The sequence below is a fragment of the Lithobates pipiens genome, unplaced genomic scaffold, assembly GCF_037356315.1.
Source record: "Lithobates pipiens isolate NorthernLeopardFrog02 unplaced genomic scaffold, aLitPip1_a1.2 Scaffold_13, whole genome shotgun sequence".
Taxonomy (NCBI): Eukaryota; Metazoa; Chordata; class Amphibia; order Anura; family Ranidae; genus Lithobates; species Lithobates pipiens.
Window position 1 is genome coordinate 306,741,932 of NW_027507718.1, and position 19,685 is coordinate 306,761,616.

Consider the following 19,685-nt stretch of genomic DNA (forward strand, 5'->3'; position numbering starts at 1 on the left):
GATATATAATAACTTATATTATATGATTTGAAAATTTTATAAGGTGTCATTAAACAAAAATGTTATTCAAAGGTAAAGTGCTTTTACATTCCTATATTTTATTATGATGTGCAGGACTAAAAATATAATTAATGTTTCATTTTTTTTGTCAGTCGCTGATCATAATTATTTATTTGATCAGCAGAGTCAGATAGACCATTCTACTTTATGTCCATGGTCACTGAAATGATCATGAGCCTTATAGCAGAAGGGAAAACTAAGGACATAAGGCTTACTGGGCTGGCCAGCTTGAAATATTTATGTTACGACCTTGCATGTAAATGTCGTATGTAAAAGAGTTAAACAAACATACTGTAGTTGCAGAACTCTGATGCAATCAAAGTACTAACATTGTTGCCATTAGGCTGAATTCGCAAAGCATTTTAGCAGAACTAAATGGAAATGTGCAGGTGGGGTATTTGTTGCAGATGAGACATGCTACATCTCTTCTGCAATAAACTCAATGCACCTGCCTGTTTGCATCCTTCTTTACAAAGTACAGTGAGCTGACCAATCAATATATATATATATATATATATATATATATATATATATATATATATATATATATATATATATATATATGCATATATATATATATATATATAGATAATCATTGAAGGAAAATAGAAAAAGGATTTTCGGGACTTTGAATGAGGCTAGCACTAAAGGAATGCCTGCCTCCATCCCTATCAATAGTATATGAGGGGAGAGAACAGAATTGGGACTTTAAATGAAGCACACATCAGTAAGAGAATAAGTTAAGTGACTATAATAAATATTTATTTTGTATAGTCCATGATCATGTCATACAAACATTTTGGGCATCAACCTCTAAAATGCTCTGGGCATACAGCCTCCACACAATGAATCATGGACTAATATTTCATAATAATTTACAATCCAAAAAACATTCACATAAGACACAAAGAACAGTATGCATGTATATACGTTTCTTGCTGTGGTTGAACCCAAAATGGCCAAGATAACCATGGTAACTAAATAATAAATAAAAAATCGATTAAAAATGCCTAAATAATAAATTATGAATCAGAGAGGATCATATGAATCTTGATTTTCCATGATTGAGATAGAAGATAATGGCTAAAGGCTCTACGTGTTTTGCGGTATTCCAACCGCTCATCAGGAGCATACATCATGGGATAATTCTACAAATTGTATGAAAATAAAAATAGTTTTTTTATAAATTAAGTAAAAATTGCCAAAATAATTTGATGGTTATAATTGATTTGAAGGCTAGGCGTCCAACTCACGTCTGCATCAGCGGGCCAGTAAAACAGCATCAGGGTTCGCAGAAAGAGCCGCAGTGCATAGCCACAAAGCACGGGGGCAGCCTGTGGGAAAGGTAGCCACCAACATAGGCACTCCCAGGGTGGGTAGAGGGTGCAAGGCCTTTGAAATAAATGAAAATATCTATGTAAGGGATCTATGTGAAACAGACCACATATGGATCTGTGTATGTGTTATGTGTGAAATATATGTATTGGAAATTAATGTGGTGACGCCCGTGTTTGGAACCAGGATGAGAAGTTGAGTGCATGTGCTCAGAATCATATCCAGAGGTTGTCTTTGGCAAATAGAGAAACGAGTGCTGTCAGCATTGCTGCAGAGGTTGAAGGGGTGGGGGGGGTCAGTCTGTCAGTGCTCAGACCATACGCCGCACAATGCATCAAACTGGTCTGCATGGCTGTCATCCCAGAAGGAAGCCTCTTCTAAAGATGATGCACAAGAAAGCCCGCAAACAGTTTTCTTAAGACAAGCAGACTATGAACATGGATTCCTAAAACCATGTCCTGTGGTCTGATGAGACCAAGATAAACTTATTTGGTTCAGATGGTGTCAAGTGTGTGTGGCAGCAGTGCTCGCTTCGGCAGCACATATGCTAAAATTGGAACGATACAGAGAAGATTAGCATGGCCCCTGCGCAAGGATGACACGCAAATTCGTGAAGCGTTCCATATTTATAGTTTTTAGGGGTTGATGCAAAAACGAGTAAGCATTTCAAAAGAAGTATACAAAACTCATTAATACCCGTTTTACTCAACGCCGCAAAAGCTTTAATACCAAAAAATTGGTTACAGGTGAAACAACCCCTGATCAGAGATTGGATCCAAAGAATAGAATATATCAATAATATGGAATACCTAAGAAAAATGGAGGAAAATAAAATGATAAAATACCGCAGAACGTGGGAAAAGTGGAGAATATTTAAAAAGACGAAGCATTATACTCAAGCATTAACGGAATAAAGAGTAGTGGGTATGGGGAAGGTCAACAGACGGGAGAGAAGATGGAAGGGTGGGTGTGGGAAAATCTAACTAAATAAGGAGTCAAATAAATAGATAAGGTAGTAAGAATAAGATGGCAACGATAACCAAGTAGATGTCAAGTTTATTGTGGGTTTTTTTTCCTTTTCTCCAAATATGTATGGTTTTCTCTTTTTAATGGAAAATATTAAATTGAATTAAGCTTATAAAAAAAAAAAGATTGGGAAAAGAAAACGAAATTTTTGCCACAATGATGTTAAGAATACAGGATAAGACTCAGACAGTTAATCTGATTAGAATCCATAAATAACAAATCTTACTGAGTGGTAAAGAAAAAAAAAGAAAGAAAAAAAAAAAAAGTGTGTGTGGCAGCAACCAGGTGAGGAGTACAAAGATAAGTGTATCTTGCCTATAGCCAAGCATGGTGTTCTGGGGCTGCATGAGTGCTGCTGGGACTGGGGTGCTACAGTTCATTGAGGGAACCATGAATGCAAACATGTATTCAAACTTGATAATGATCACAAACACACCTCCAAGACTATCACTGCTTTTCTAAAGAAGCTGAGGGTAAAGGTGATGGACTGGCCAAGCATTTCTCCAGACCTAAACCCTATTGAGCATTTGTGGGAATCCTTAAATGGAAGGTGGAGGAGCGCAAGGTCTCTAACATCCCCCAGTTCCGATATGCCGTCATGGAGGAGTGGAAGAGGACTCCAGTGGGTAGCAACCTGTAAAGTCCATGCCCAAAAAGGCTTAATGCAGTGCTGGAAAATAATAGTGGCTACACAAAATATTGACACTTTGGGCCCAATTTGGACATTTTCACTTAGGGGTGTACTCACTTTTGTTTCCAGCAGTTTAGACATTAATGGCTGTGTGTTGAGTTATTTTGAGGGGAGCGCAAATTTACACTATTATACAAGCTGTACACTCACTACTTTACATTGTAGCAAAGTGTAATTTCTTCAGTGTTGTCACATGAAAAGGTATAATAAAATATTTACAAAAATGTGAGGGGTCTACTCACTTTTGTGAGATACTGTGTATATATATATATATATATATATATATATATATTACCAAAAGTATTGAGATGCCTGCTTTTACATGCACGTGAACGTTAATGGCATCCCAGTCTTAGTCCATTGGGTGCAATACTGAGTTGGCCCACCCTTTGCAACTATAACAGCTTCAACTCTTCTCCACCAAAGGATTTGGACTAGTGCACAAAACAAACTTCATAAAGGCATGGATAAGCTGGAAACTTGACTGGCCTGCACAGAGTCCCGACCTCAACCCGATAGAACACCTCTGGGATGAATTAGAGTGGAGACTGTGAGCCAGGCCTTCAAGTCCACATTAGAGACTGATCTCACAAATGTGCTTCTCGAAGAATGGCCAAACATTCCCATAGATACACTTCTAAACCTTATGGACAGCCATCCCAGATTTGAAGCTATTATAGCTGCAAACCGGGGCCAACTCAATATTGAACCCTACGGACTAAGACTGGGGTGATATTAAAGTGCATGTGCGTGTAAAGGCAGGTGTCCCAACACTTTTGGTAGTCACAATATTGAATGTAGCATGCCAGGATAAACATCATAGTTTCCAACCCTGCAGCACTTCTCTCCAACTGTTAGGGAGGAAAACCCAAAGTCATGGAGGCACAGCTTATTGACCACAGTGCTGCTGAATGTCTTGTTATTTTAGTTATTGATGATCAAATGTGCTTGGGTCCCATTCATGAGCCATTTATTGAAATAATCATAAAATCTTTTAAATTGCAAATTTTAATCTGAACCCTACTAAAGTCAATGGGGATGGAATCTTTAAATCAATTCTGGCCATTGGATAGGTATTGAATTGTCAAACAAAGGGCCTGGGGAGCTGATTACTGCCCTGGGGGACATGTACAAATACCAATTAAAAATGTAAAAATTACCATTCAGCAAAGAGGGTTCTAATTTTTATAGGATTTCATTTACAGTATATGCTTGGGAGATGCCTTTAAATTGTATGTGCTGTTATGGAATAGTATGAAAAAAATGCTTGCCAGCACACCTTGGATCAACAAGGAAGCGCCCAAGTGAATTATTTAATACATGATCACATCAAAAGGGTAGTGCAACATTTTGGAGTCACGTAGGACCTTTTAGTCAGGCCTGTGATAAATGTGAAATTACAGTGACAAGTATTAAAATATCCAAAGCAAATAAAGCAAGAAAAAGGATCCAGCCACCCCTTGACAGATGAGACATCACAAGTCCCGCCAAATGTATAATTAAAAAAAGTGTCACAGACTAAATGAAAACAAAAATTGCAAGGGATATGTTAAAGCATAAACAAACCTTTGCGTAATGCTTGTAGACCCTGCAGTGCGCATGCCAAATGACAGACAGACAGACTTGTCAATCGGGACCATAAGTAGGAGCATTCCGAACAGCGTGAGTGCAGGGATGCAGGGTTGCTAGGCAGGAGGTCGAATCCAATTGAAACAGCCATTGCTGTCTGTCATGCTCGCTGCGGCCCGGCCATAGCTAGGGGACAGGGACGCTGCCAGGGTTGGGGCCGCCAATGTCATGGAAACACATGACATCAGGAGACCCCATCCACCGAGGCAGATTACGTCCATTCAAAAAACAAGGGGAGTGAAGGAAAGTGAAAGGTGTAAGTGCATAGAGAGAAATGAAGCCATCAGATCGGCAGTGCATACAGGGATAGGAGACAAAGAAGGAAAACGGGTAGAAGAGAAAAGGCAGACCAAGGAGTAATGGAGGACACAGGAAAATGTAAATAGATTGAGATGAAATAGGGGCAGAAAAGGAGATATTTAGGGGAGGAGAGAAGGGGGAGAAAAAAATAGAAAAAAGGGGGGATATATAAAGAGAGAAAAAAGGAACAGAAAAAATAGAAAAAGGAGAAAAAATAAGAGAAAAAAGTGCAACGAGTGAAAAATAAAAAAGCATAAGGATAGAGAAATGAGAATAGGAAAAAGGAAAAAATGAGTGGGAGAAGGAGGCAAATTAAGAGGAAGAAAATAGCCTGAAAAAAACAAGTAAAGAAAATTACCTAAGCAAGAAAAAATAAATACAATGTTAAATAAATTAATTAATAAATGTGTTAAATAAATAAAGGTGTTCTAGACTGCTTCTGGCCATTTGCTCATCGTAGAAAGATTTGGGAATGTAAGGAAAGACTGTGGTCATGGGATTATATGCTTAATTTTTGCTGCTGTCTACCCTTCTCCCTAGCCGTTGAATCTTACTACTCCTCTTCATACTGACTGTCCTTACCCCTACACTGTGCAATGGCAGGCAGTCTTCTTTTATTTTTGATAAACTTCTCCTTGATGTGCACATCACATCCTTTCTCCTCACCACCAGCACCTAAGCAGTTGTCAAGCTATTAGCAGAAGAAGAGGAGGAGGAAACAAGTACATTATCAGTCCTTTAGAATAAAAAGGCTGTTATGTACCCCTCTGTGGGAGGGGGAGAGAATTAGTACATTAGCAGCACCCTAAAAAAGTGATTGTCATGAGGAATGAGAAGGATGTGCTTTTTGCTGACAACTTGTCCCAAGCTCTGTGGTGCAGAATATGGTGCAGTGTCCTCATACATGTGGTACCCACATGGTTGGTACTTTCATGATGGCTGATGCTGCAGGCCACAATAGTGCTGGTGGCAGCAGATATGATAAAAAAAAAACCCACACTGGGGAACTCTTTAAATTTTCTATATATTCAAGTGTGTGCCTACTGTCCTGACTTCAGTGGGGCTTGGATTAAAGTTTGCAGTTTTGGGACCCTAAATCTGCCTTAGAAAACCAAGTTAATTAAGGCAATTAAAAGGGGAATATGCTCTAAAAACAATGTGGGTGGCCACATTTCTGTCCTCTTTATTGACCAACAAATGTAATTGGGAGTCAAGCCTGTTAGCAAAATATGCTTTAACTTATTCATGTCATAATGGTATTATTTCTCACTTACAGTATGAACAATAGAACAAGTTATCCCATTAAAAGAAACACAGACCAGATGAATATTGAGCTCATAATGGTTTTATTACTGGAGTAACTGTAATATTGATGTAACAAGATTACTATCCAGAGTTCAGACACAGTAAAGGCACTCTCCCCTGAGCCTTGATATGATTTAGAATAAACAGAGGACCATGCACACCAGTTCTCGTCAAACAAACGTTACAAGAACGTAAAAAATTATATTGTGGTTTACCAAAAAAAAAAAAAAAGTTGCATGTGAGACTTTATTTGTGCTGCACTCATGCTCTTTTTCTAGAATACACAATTCATTTTAGGACTTCTTTTTACATTAACAAGATGTACAAATAGATTATTTGCTTTGGAAAATGATGTAAACCATACTCATCTCAGCAACAAATGACTTATTTAGCAGTAGTCTATAGTTACATCGCAATGACTATAGTTTAATATACATTAGTTAGTAATATATCATGTTTAGATTATTATTTACCCTTAAAAAAATATTTTTTACAATCTTTAATGTTTTACTTAAATTTTTATTTTATTTTATTTTAGTCAGATGACAATAAAATATTTCCTATAAATAGTATAGCATATTTACCCCTTGCAGCCAGTAGGCTGCATGCTAAAGTTTTGCAAGTTTTCTGCAATGGCTTACTTCTATGCTATGTATAGCTTGAATAATCTGTGTGATTTGATTTCCTTCTGGTCTATTTACAACACACACAGTTAAATGAAACACATAAGGAACCCCTCTCTCCTAATTTTGATGAACTCCCAAGGGTTCAGTCACAAATGAAACAATGTGCTGATATTTTGGCATTGCGGCATATTGTATTCAATATATGTACAGTAAAGTTTTCATACAAATAATAAAAATTATATATACCAAAAATCTGTTTTACTGATATAACAATTATTTCTGGCTAAAAAGACATGTCCATACCCATGTATGCACTTTTTTGGCATTTAGAAAATAAAGGCCTGGAAGGGAAAATTAATAGGTGATCCCCATGCAGAATTTAAAGACACTGTTTAATTCAGCTATATACTGTATATTAAATATAATTGATTAAATGTACCTTTACATGGTACTGTGATAATTTTTTTTTTCATTTGACTTGCTATTGGCGTCCTATATCTAACTTTGCGAACCTCTTTTGCTTGCTACAAAAGGTTATCTATACACAAAGGTTACAAAGGTTATCTCTGCTTGTAACCAAGGAACATTGATAAATAGAAACTGCACTCTAATGTTCACTTCTTCCAAGGGTTTTATCCTTGATCATTCTGATAAAGCAAATATTAGTGAAACACATTAAGGATGGGCAGTCCCTGGGCAGGAACAATATGGATGCAGTTTTATTTGTGATAGCTTAATAAATATCCTTTAGAAAAAGTGAACATTGGAGTATAGCTTCTATTTATCAATGCACACTTTCTAGCTGTAGTGCAAACCAGTATGCTATTTCCATCATCAGTGTCCAAAAAACACTGTTTTACAGATCCTAACTGTGGTGCAAACCTGTATGTGAATTCCATCATCAGTGTCTAAAAAAATATACTTTTTTTTTTTACAGATGCTAAATGCGTACTCAATCTCTATGAAACTGTGGCCTGTTTAAACAGGTTTCCTAGGAGTGGTGCAGATCTATGTTCTATTTCCATCATCAAAAAAGTGTTAAAAAATTACACTTGTTCTCTTTCCAAGAATGATAAATGCCTGCTCAATTGCTCAGAAATTGCAGCCTGTTCAAACAGACTTTGTAGCTGTGTTGCAAACTAGACATGTGCACTGCCAAAAGATTTGTTCATTTTTATTTCTTTTCATTTTTCAGGTTATTCCTTATGATCGCAATTTGTAAATTTAGTTTCATAGTTTCATAGTTAGTAAGGTTGAATAAAGACACCGGTCCATCCAGTTCAACCTGAGTGAGTGTCTACAATAGACCCCATCCCTATACATTGCACACTCACATTGGTCCCTACCCTCAAGGCGCCCACAATCCAAGGCCCCCATTCATATACTAGGGCCAATTTTGGACAGAAGCCAATTAACCTACCTGCATGTCTTTGGATTGTGGGAGGAAACCGGAGTACCCGGAGGAAACCCACGCAGGCACAGGGAGAACATGCAAACTCCAGGCAGGTAGTGTTGTGGTTGGGATTTGAACCAGCGACCCTTCTTACTGCTAGGTGAGAGTGCTAACCACTACACCACTGTGCCGCCCAAATAAAAAAAAAAAAAATGGAAATTCAAAAGAAAATCAGAAATCTGGAAATTAAAAAAATCGAAATTCGTGAATTTGAAAAAGTTCGGAAGTTTGGAAATTCGAAAACCTAAAAATTTGAAAATCTGAAATTCTAACTGATTAATATTAACTTAACTATTACTAACTATTAAATTATAGGTATTGGAATTTCCTTTCGTATTTGGCTGTTAGTGAACGAATTTATCCAAAGTTACGCATTATCCAAAATAACGAAAGCTGCATCTCAACAAAAGGAATGGAACAAATTAATAATAAACAATAATAATACAACTTTTTTATTATTATTATTGTAATTTAATATTATCTATTTGTTACATTCCATTTGTTTAGATACAGCATTCATTATTTCGGATAGTTCGTAACTTCAGATAAATTTGTATTCGTTACATTCACTAACAGCAAAATTTGAAAGTAAATTTCCATACCTATAATTTAATACCTAGCAATAGTTATGTTATTATTAGTTTTTGTTATTTCAGATTTTCAAAATTTCAAATTTCTGATTTTTTCTAACTTCCGAATTTTTTCGAATTTCCAATTTTTTTCAAATTTCTGAATTTTTTCGAATTTCCGAATTTTCAAATATTCAAATTTATGAATATTCAGGAAAGTTTGTTAAAAGGGGTTTTTCGTTAATTCAGTTATTTCAGAATGAACAAATTAGTTGAAATACATTAAAAAACTAATTCAGAATGAAATGAATTGCAAATGTTTATTGTATGCCATTTCTTTTGACAATGTTAAAAAAAGATTTTTTTTTTCTTTTACAAATGCTATATGCTTGTTCAGTCTTTGAGAAAATGCTAGCTGTGGTGCAAACCTGCATGCTATTTTAATTGTCACTGTTCAAAATTAAAAAGTGTTTTTAATGCTAAATGGATGAATGGATGGATGGATGGATGGATGCTAAGTGGTCACTAAATCCTCAATCAATCATAAATTGTGGCCTGCTCAAACAGGAATTCTAACTGTGATGCAAACCTGTATGCTATTTCTATAGTTTCCTTCCAGTGCCCAAAAAATAGATACTGGGTATTTTTTTTTATTTTTTTTTATAGTTGCTAAATATCCATTCAATCACTCATAAATTGTGGCATGTCCATAAAAGCCTAATAACTGTGCTGCAAAGCCATCATAGTTAATCCATCTTTAGTCTCCAAAATAATTTTTAATAACAAGAAGGTTATAGGAATATTGGGACAGTTGCTGATGCTGTGCCCTGTGTATCCAAACCTGCAAGATTTGTTTAGAATGTATGGACTATCTCGGTACTAGGTAGTAAATTATCAATCAAAAGTGATAGAGAAAAATATACAAAAGTTTAATAACAACAAAAAAATATACAAAAGTTTAATAACAACAAAAAAATATACATATACATATACATTCAATTAATTAAAAACATATCCACCGCAACTAAACAATTTCTCTCAGGTTTCCCCATAGGATTTATGTTGAGAAGTAGTGTGATGAAAGTCCTCTACCGGTTTCGTGGGGAACCGCTTCTTCAGGAGGGGGGTCTACAAAGTAGATGGTATAGATGTATACAGTAAAGTAAAAACAAAACAAAGAAAAATATGTAATATATTAACAATGTAAGTTTACACTTGATTATAAATGAGAAGACCGATTTAACAACCCAACTAGAAGCAGCAGATCACAGGACCCAAAAATTCCCCCAGCGGTGAATGTGGGGGATTATACAGTACCGACTCTGGTGTTTGAAATGATAATAGGTTGAGACATGATAATATACAGCAATTAAGTACACACAAAAGTGTGACATAATGGTGGAAATCCTGAAAGGTGGGCAGAATATAGAAACCAAGCAACCGGCGTGAACAGTGAAAAAAAAAGTCTCCAAAAGAAGACACAAATTTTAAATTTAAAGGTGCACGTCTCCTTCAAAAAAAATCAACCTGTCTGATAAAGGCTTAACATGTGTCCACCAAAACTGTTCTATTTTTCAGTATTTAAACTTATAATATTCCTCTAAATTTTCTTTTTTACATACTATCTGCCTGGTCTATTCCCCTCTAGTAGAATAGCATAGCAAAAAAAGCTTAAAGAATTCTGCATCAATGTTTTGTAATTGTTTAGGTCCAAGGTCTGAGAAAGAAAGACATTATAATTTGTTTATACCAGATCAGGTCTTCTAGAGCTCCCTCTGACATGGAATCTTTTTTTTTTTTCCCAAAAAAAGGTTTATATTGGAAGCAGTGAACAGAGATATAACAATATAAATAGCTAAAGCTACAAAAAAAACAACAACAGTAGTGTCTGATCTTCTGTCTGAGGCTAGGGGAAGGGAACAGAGAAAAAAAAGAGAGACGAAGAAAGAGCACTAAGCACATTCTGTATGCTTGATTGAGTCTTCAGCCAATTGTATGATATTGTATAGCCATTTGTAATGGGGTCCAATTGCTTGGACTAAGGTAGGTAGCAAAGAAAGGGTGAAAAGTAAGGGAGTAGGGTGATGACATGAAAAGGAAGAAAAGGATGGGGAAACATGTGGGGTGATGTATAAATGAGGTATCCTCTCCTCAGTATCCGCTCAGGGTTTAGTGTTGCGTACATGTGGTGGAAATGTGTGAGGGGGTGTGAGGGGGAGGAAGTCCCCCTTCATAATTAGGTTGCACATGAATAATTTGACTGATGTCTTCCCATACTTATCCCTTGGGTAGGGGTGGGAAGTCCCATGTCGAGTGAGTGTAGGAAAATCGTTGGGTATAAATTGGTCAGGGGAGCTATAAGTGGTCAGTTTGGGGTGTCTAGTTTAATTTATCCCATCAGCGAGGAGTAGCTAGCCGTGGTTCGGAAGTGGGTCCAGCATGCCCAGGTCCATGAGAATTTTGCTGAGGAGTCTCGGCAATGAAGATTAATTCCTTCATTTCTGTGATTCTTTCAATCCACTTGAATCAGGAATGGTCGGGATCTGGGTGGATCTCCAATTTACTGGGATACACAATCTGGCTGCATTAATTAGGGGTAAGACTAAGGTTTTTACGGTATTGGTGGCCGGTACTTCAGAATGGTGAACGAGAAATTGGGCCGAGGTGTATTCCAGAGAAAATGTTTAAAAAAGTGTTAGCAGTTCATGTACTTGTGTCCAGAATGGTTGAATTAGTGGGTATGACCACCAGATATGGAATATGGTACCCAGCTCTTTGGTGCATCTCCAGCATGTGTTTGGGATGGAAGTGTTGTATTTGTGCAGGACTGTTGGGGTGGTACCAGCGGGTCAGGGCTTTGTATTTGTTTTCTTGGATGAAAACCTTAAGAAACTTAAGGGCAATTGTGAATATATACGTTCCCACTGTCAAGTCAAGTTGCAGTTCCCTTTCCCACGAAGCACAGGACTTCCCAGAGTTAGTGGGGGCATCTAAGTAAGTTATATATATCAGAGATCACATGCTGTTGGGGAGTAGACTGGGTGCATAGGAGTTTAAAGGTTGTAAGTGGTCGCGAGACTGAAGAGTTGCGGTCTATCTCATGCAGAAAGTGGCGGATTTAAAAATATGTCCGGGGGATCATGAGTCGAGTTTTCTGTCAGTGCGGTGTGCTGTAGAAGTAGTCCGTTCTAAAAAAATTGGTGGGCCAGCATCTCTGAGTGTTGCCATCCATCTGCCAAGGAACTGGGGTGACATCCCAGGGGAAAATGCTTGGTTAAGTTTTATGGGTGTAAGGGGTTCGGGGTTGGAGGATAGAAGTGTTTTTTGGCAAACTTCTCTGAAGTTGCAGAGTGATGGGTTGATAAGGGGATGTTCCTTCAGGGCCAAAAGGATATGGCGGGATGAGAGCCAGGGAGTAGATCGGAGCAGTAAAGGGGAAAAGGAATCCTCGAGGTGGGTTCAGTATTTGCAACAGCCATGCATTGACCAGTCTATGATCCTAGAGAGATGGTAGGGCCAATAATTTTTCCTAAGGTCTGGGAGGCCAATGCCACCTTTCTTTTTGGGATTCAGTAATTAGTCATATGATACTCTCAGGTTTCCCTGTTTCCAAAGAAATTGTAAGCCTCGAAGAAAGAAGAGGGAACCTTAATGGGGAGTATTTGCAGCAGGTATACGATGTGGGGGGAGGATGTTCATCTTTAAGATGACTGCATGGCCAAACCAGGAATATTGGGGTTTGTTTCAATTACCTAGATCTTCAGTGACAGCCTTGAGAATGGGCAAGTAAGTCTGTGCAAAGAGGTCTGAAAGGTTTGTTGTTAGATGAATACCAAGGTATTTTATAGCATTTTGTTTCCAAAGGAAAGGGAATTTATTCTCGCAATGTTCTACCGTGGCTTGCGGGAGGGTAATATTGGGAGCGTAGATTTATTGAAATTAATTTTAAAGTTGCAAAAGTTTGAAATCTTTTAATAGATTTGGGATCGATAGTAGCAGTTCCTCTAGAAATAATAGAATATTATCTGTGAATGCTGCTAGTTTATACAGTATCTCACAAAAGTGAGTACACCCCTCACATTTTTGTAAATAATTTATTTTATCTTTTCATGTGACAACACTGAAGAAATGACACTTTGCTACAATGTAAAGTAGTGTGTACAGCTTGTATAACAGTGTAAATGTGCTGTCCCCTCAAAATAACTCAACACGCAGCCATTTATTTCTAAACCGCTGGCAATAAAAGTGAGTACACCCCCAAGTGAAAATGTCCAAATTGGGTCCAAATTGTCAATATGTTGTGTGCCCACAATTATTTTCCAGCACTGCCTTAACCCTCTTGGGCATAGAGTTCACCAGAGCTTCATAGGTTGCCACTGGAGTCCTCTTCCACTCCTCCATGATGACATCACAGAGCTGGTGGATGTTAGAGACCTGGAGCTCCACCACCTTCCGTTTGAGGATGCCCCATAGATGCTCAATAGGGTTTAGGTCTGGAGACATGCTTGGCCAGTCCATCACCTTTACCCTTAACTTCTTTAGCAAGGCAGTGATCCTCTTGGAGGTGTGTGTTTGGGTCATTATCATGTTGCAATACTGCCGTACGGCCCAGTCTCTGAAGGGAGGGGATCATACTCTGCTTCAGTATGTCACAGTACATGTTGGCATTCATGGTTCCCTCAATGAACTGTAGCTCCCCAGTGCCAGCAGCACTCCTGCAGCCCCAGACCAAGACACTCCCACCCCCATGCTTGATGGTAGGCAATATACACTTGTCTTTGTACTCCTCACCAGGTTGCCACAACACATGCTTGACCCCATCTGAACCACATACATTTTTCTTGGTCTCATCAGACCACAGGACATGGTTCCAGTAATCCATGTCCTTAGTCTGCTTGTCTTCAGCAAACTGTTTGCTGGTTGTCTTGTGCATCATCTTTAGAAGAGGCTTCCTTCTAGGACGACAGCCATGCAGACAAATTTGATGCAGTGTATGGTCTGAGCACTGACAGGCTGACCTCCCCACCCCTTCAACCACTGCAGCAATGCTGGCAGCACTGAAACATCTATTTTACAAAGACAATCTCTGGATATGACGCTGAGCATGTGCACTCAACTTCTTTAGTTGACCATAGTGAAGCCTGTTCTGAGTGGAACCTGTCCTGTTAAACTGCTGTATGGTCTTTGCCACCATACTGCAGCTCAGTTCCAGGGTCTGGGAAATCTTTTTATAGCCTAGGCCATCTTTATGTAGAGCAAAAATTCTTTTTTTCAGATCCTCAGAGAGTTCTTTGCCATAAGGTGCCATGTTGAACTTCCAGTGACCAGTATGAGAGAGAGAGAGCGATAACAACAAATTTAACACACCCGAGACCCTGTAACACTAATGAATCATATGACATCAGGGAGGGAAAATGGCTAATTGGTCCCAATTTGGACATTTTCACTTAGGGGTGTACTCACTTTTGTTGCCCGAGGTTTAGACTTTAATGGCTGTGTGTTGAGTTATTTTGAGAGGGCAGCAAATTTACACTGTTCTACTTTACATGGTAGCAAGGTGTAATTTCTTCAGTGTTGTCACATGAAAACGTATAATAAAATATTTACAAAAATGTGAGGGATGTACTCACTTTTGTGTGATACTGTATGTGCGATCTGCGATCGGTATGTCTTTGATATCTGTATTAATTCTAAAGCAACACAGCAGGGGTTCCAGGGTTAAGACAACGAGAATTGAGGAAATTGTGTAACCGTGTCTAGTCTCATTGCTGATTGAGAAGGTTTTCGACAGGTGGCCATTGACTCGAACTTTGGCAGTTGGCGTCATATATAGAGACATAATCGAATTAGACAGCCGGTTTTGAATACCGATGTGCCGTATGACTGCTCCCAGATAGTCCCTGGCTAGCCTGTCAAATGCCTTCCCCGCATCCAATGATAGGAAGAACCCTTTGAGTTTATGGGTAGTCAACCAGTGATGGATGTTTAAGGCTTTAATGGTGTTATCCCTTGCCTCTCACCCTGAAATAAAACCAACTTGGTCTTTCTTTATTAAGGAAGGCAAAAGTGGAACCATATGATTTGCTAAGATTTTGACAAAGAGTTTCACATCAATGTTCAATAGGGAAATCGGCCTGTAATCACTAAAGGATGTAGCATCCTTACCTTCCTTCGGTATAACGATTATGTGCGCATTAGTCTGTGGAAGGGAAGGGTAGATGAGGAAAGGGATTTAAAGGCCTTAAGAAAAGGGGTAGAAAGCATTTCTGCAAAAGTTTTAAAGTATGTTCCTGTAAACCTGTCTGCGCCAGTACTTTTGCCAGCTTTGAGTTGTTTGATCATTCTTTTAAGTTCATCTTCCGAAATTGGATTTTCTAGGTGATGAGCGTCATCTCCATCAATGGGTTTAAGGCAATATTTCTTAAGGAAGCTTTTGATAAGAGCAGCCTGCATGTCATGTCCGGTGGGTGTCATAGACTGTTTAGGGAGATTGTACAAGCCTGTGTAGTATCTCTCAAATTGGGACGCTATATCTGGTGAAGCGACATGAGATTTTTCCCTGGGAGTCTTTGATAGCGTGTATGTTTGTGTTTACTCTTTTTGTTCGAATAGCTCTAGCTAGGAATCTCCCACATTTGTTGCCAAACTCGTTAAAGAGTTTTTGGTGAAATACGAATTTGCACCGGGTTTTATGATCTAGTTCCTCACACAGGAGTTCCCTAGTCTGTGTGAGGTCATGGTAAGCCTGTTCCCCTTTAGACTGCTTATGGACATGTTCTAGAATTTGAATTTTGTTAAGTAGATCTGTAACTGTTGCATGTTGGGCTTTTTTCCTAGCTGCTTTTAGCACAAGGAATTTTTCCCATATGACGCACTTGTGGGCATCCCACTAAGTCAAGGGAGCTGTCTCAGGAACATCATTTTATAAAAATATTGATTGCTGTTTTGGATATTATCAATGTAATTTTCTGAGGTCAGTAAAGAGAAATCTAAGCACCAAATTTTTGTGAAAGTGTCTAGAAAGGTTAAGATCATGGTAATTGGGTGGTGGTCTGAGAGAGTCATTGGTTCAGTGGTTGCTGAGGATTAGGGATGAGCTTCATGTTGGAGTCGAAACCCATGTTCGACTCAAACATCGGCTGTTCATCCGTTCAGCGAATTCCGACCCTTATTGGCCGCTCGTGCGAAATTTGAGTGGCGCGTCACGGCCCATAATTCCCTGCGGCATCGCAGTGCATTGCTGGCTGATGTTCGGCCAAGCATGCACTATGATCCGCATGCTTTGGCCAATCACAGCACGGAAAAAACGGAGAGCCGGAATTTGCCAAAGCCAGGGTGGCATTGGCCAATTATGTCTCAGGGGGTTTAGTACACGCCCCACACTATATAAGGCCGCCTGTGTGGCAGCCTTGTGTAGTGTGTTGCGGAGAGAGATAAACAGAGAGACAGTGTGATTTCCTTTCATCTGAAGCTGTTGCAGTCGGTATATTGTGCCATCTGCACAGTGTATACCTAAAGCTACCCCAATTGCTGGTGTTCTGCTGATCCTATCCACAGGCAGTTGTAGAAATTACAGTCGGTGTATTGTGCCATCTGCACAGTGTGCACCTAAAGCTACCCCAATTGCTGGTGTTCTGCTGATCCTAGCTGCAGGCCGCTGTAGCAATTACAGTCTGTGTATTGTGCCATCTGCACAGTGTGCGCTTAAAGCTAACCTAATTGCTGGTGTTCTGCTGATCCTATCCGCAGGCAGCTGTAGAAATTATAGTCGGTGTATTGTGCCATCTGCACAGTGTGCGCCTAAAGCTATCCCAATTTCTGGTGTTCCACTGATCGTATCTACAGGCAGCTGTAGCAATTACAGTCAGTGTATTGTGCCATCTGCACAGTGCACACCTAAAGCTATCCCAATTTCTGGTGTTCTGCTGATTCTATCCGCAGGTAGGGATGAGCTTCGTGTTCGAGTCGAACGTACGTTCGACTCGAACATTGGCTGTTCGTCCGTTCGGCGAAGTCCGAACATTTTGGTCCGTTCGCGTCAAATTCGTGTGGCGCTCACGGCCCACAATGCACTGCGATGGCGCAGTGCATTGCTGGCTCATGATTGGCCAAGCATGCACTGTGACCCCGCATGCTTGGCCAATCGCAGCGCCAGCAGCGAGGAGAGCCAATCATAGCTCAGGCTGTGTAGTGCACGCCCCACACTATATAAGGCCTCGTGTAGTGTGTTGGTGTCTGAAGCAGTGGGTGTTCTGTGTACCTTCAACACAGTACACACCGATCGTTTTCGGCCTATTTTCGATCTTGCTGTTGTGTAGTGGTTATTGTCTGCGTGCCCTGACCGCAGAGCTTGCAGTCAGTAGTGTTAGGAGATAGTGCGTGCTGTCTGCGTGCTCTGTACCCAGTACATACCGCTATATCCACCTACATAGCTGTTCTCTATTTGAGACTACTTGCCATCTGCAGGAGTTATTGGAAGTTGTGTGTGCCTCCAGCACAGCACAGTATACATCTGTATATACCCCTTTATCTCTGGTGTTCTCTGGTTATTGTCTGCGTGCCCTGACCGCAGTATACACCGCTATATTCACCTCACCTATATAGCTAGTGATCTATCTTTTATAATAGAGCTTGCAGTCAGTAGTGTTAGGAGATAGTGCGTGCTGTCTGCGTGCTCTGTACCCAGTAGTGTTAGGAGATAGTGCGTGCTGTCTGCGTGCTCTGTACCCAGTACATACCGCTATATCCACCTACATAGCTGTTCTCTATTTGAGCCCACTTGCCATCTGCAGGAGTTATTGGAAGTTGTGTGTGCCTCCAGCACAGCACAGTATACATCTGTATATACCCCTTTATCTCTGGTGTTCTATAATAAAGACATCTGCAGGAGTTAGTGGGTGTTGTGTGCCTCTAGCACAATATACACTACCCAACTGCTTTTTTACCCAACTCCCTTCAGGCCATTACCATGTCTGGAAGGCCAGCAAGGAGAGGCAGACAGGCGCGAGCCGATAAAAGAGGGCAAGCAGGCTCTGTGTCTAGAGACAACAGTGCTGGTCGTGGACGCGGTGCATTGTCATCAGCACGTGGCCATGGGACACGCTTGTCCTTCTTTTCGGCAGCTGGACATGTTGAACCGCAACATGCCAACGACTTGGTAGAGTGGATGACCAAGCCCTCTTCATCCTCCTCATCCTCTCTCACCTAGTCTCAGGGTACTAGCAAAGCAGCTGCCAACGCATCGTCTTCCCTCCTCTCAATGTCATCATCAGTGACTCCTTCCCTAGACCCACCACGTCCTCCTGAGGAGTCTCCTGAACTCTTTGAGCACAGTGTTGGGTACATGCTCCAGGAGGATGCCCAGTGTTTTGTGGGCTCTGATGATGACACTCAGCTAGAGGAAAGCAGTAGCGTGAGCTCAGAGAGAGGGGATGCTCAAGAAGGACAGCAATCTGGCAGTCATGTTCCACAAGCTGCAGCATACTGCCAGGTTTGCTACAGCGATGAAGAGGGAGGGGATGATGAGGGCACTGACTCCACGTGGGTGCCTGGAAGGAGGGAGGAGGAGGAGGAGGCACATGTCCAACGAGGCAGGATGCCCTCCGGGGGCCAGCTTAGGGGCAGCACACCGACTGAATCACACCGCAGAGCTCCGCCTGTGCAGAGCGCTGCCTCTGCGCGTTATTCTAAAAGTTCTTTGGTGTGGGCCTTTTTTGAGACGAGTGCATCAGATCGCACCGCTGCTATTTGCAACATATGTCTCAAGCGTATCTCACGTGGCCAAAACATCAGCCGCTTGGGCACCACATGCTTGACCAGACATATGTTGACCTGCCATGCAGCTCGTTGGCAAGCGTACCTCAAAGACCCACACCAAAGAACAAAGCGGACCTCTCCTTGCTCCTCATCAGCTGGCATCTCCAACCCCACTAGACCTTCAGTCCTCTCTGAAACCTGCTCTGAGAGGAATGAAGGTGTAGAATTAGGTGTGTCACAGCCAAGTGCTTCCGGGAACTCTGCTAGCGGTACACCCACGTCCGATTATAGCAGGCAAATGTCCCTGCCCCAGCTGCTGGACCGGCGGAAGAAGTTCACTCCCAGCCATCCACATGCCCAGCGATTGAATGCTAGCTTGGCTAAATTGCTAGCACTTCAACTGCTGCCTTTTCAGTTGGTAGACTCGGCCCCCTTCCGTGAGTTTGTACAATGTGCAGTTCCTCAGTGGCAGGTCCCCAAACGCCACTTTTTCTCACGGAAGGCGATTCCGGCTCTCTACCGGCATGTGGAAGGCAATGTCCTTGCCTCGCTGGACAGGGCGGTCAGCGGTAAGGTGCATATTATCGCTGACTCATGGTCCAGCAGGCATGGACAGGGACGTTACCTGTCTTTCACGGCCCATTGGGTCCCTCTTCTGGCAGCTGGGAAGGATGCAGGACAAGGTGCAGTAGTGTTGGAGGTTGTTCTGCCACCACACCTCCAAAATGCTACTATTGGTTGTGACAAACCTCTCTCCTCCACCCCCTCCTCTTCTTCTTCCTCCATGGCCTCTTCCAGTGCTCTGTCCTCAGAACCAGCGGTGCTCCGTAGGCGTTCCAGGGGCTACACAAGTACGCAGGCAAAACAATGCCATGCCGTGCTTGCGCTGGTTTGTTTGGGGGACAAGAGCCACACTGGGGCAGATGTTTTGTCAG

The 19,685-nt window shown here is 40.8% G+C and overlaps 1 non-coding gene across 1 annotated transcript; it reads left to right on the forward strand.

The window, feature by feature from the left end:
* Positions 1-1,918: 1,918 nt before the first annotated feature.
* LOC143980006 (U6 spliceosomal RNA) lies at positions 1,919-2,025 on the forward strand. The gene has a single exon (XR_013274159.1). It is a non-coding gene; the product is annotated as a U6 spliceosomal RNA (small nuclear RNA).
* Positions 2,026-19,685: the final 17,660 nt, after the last annotated feature.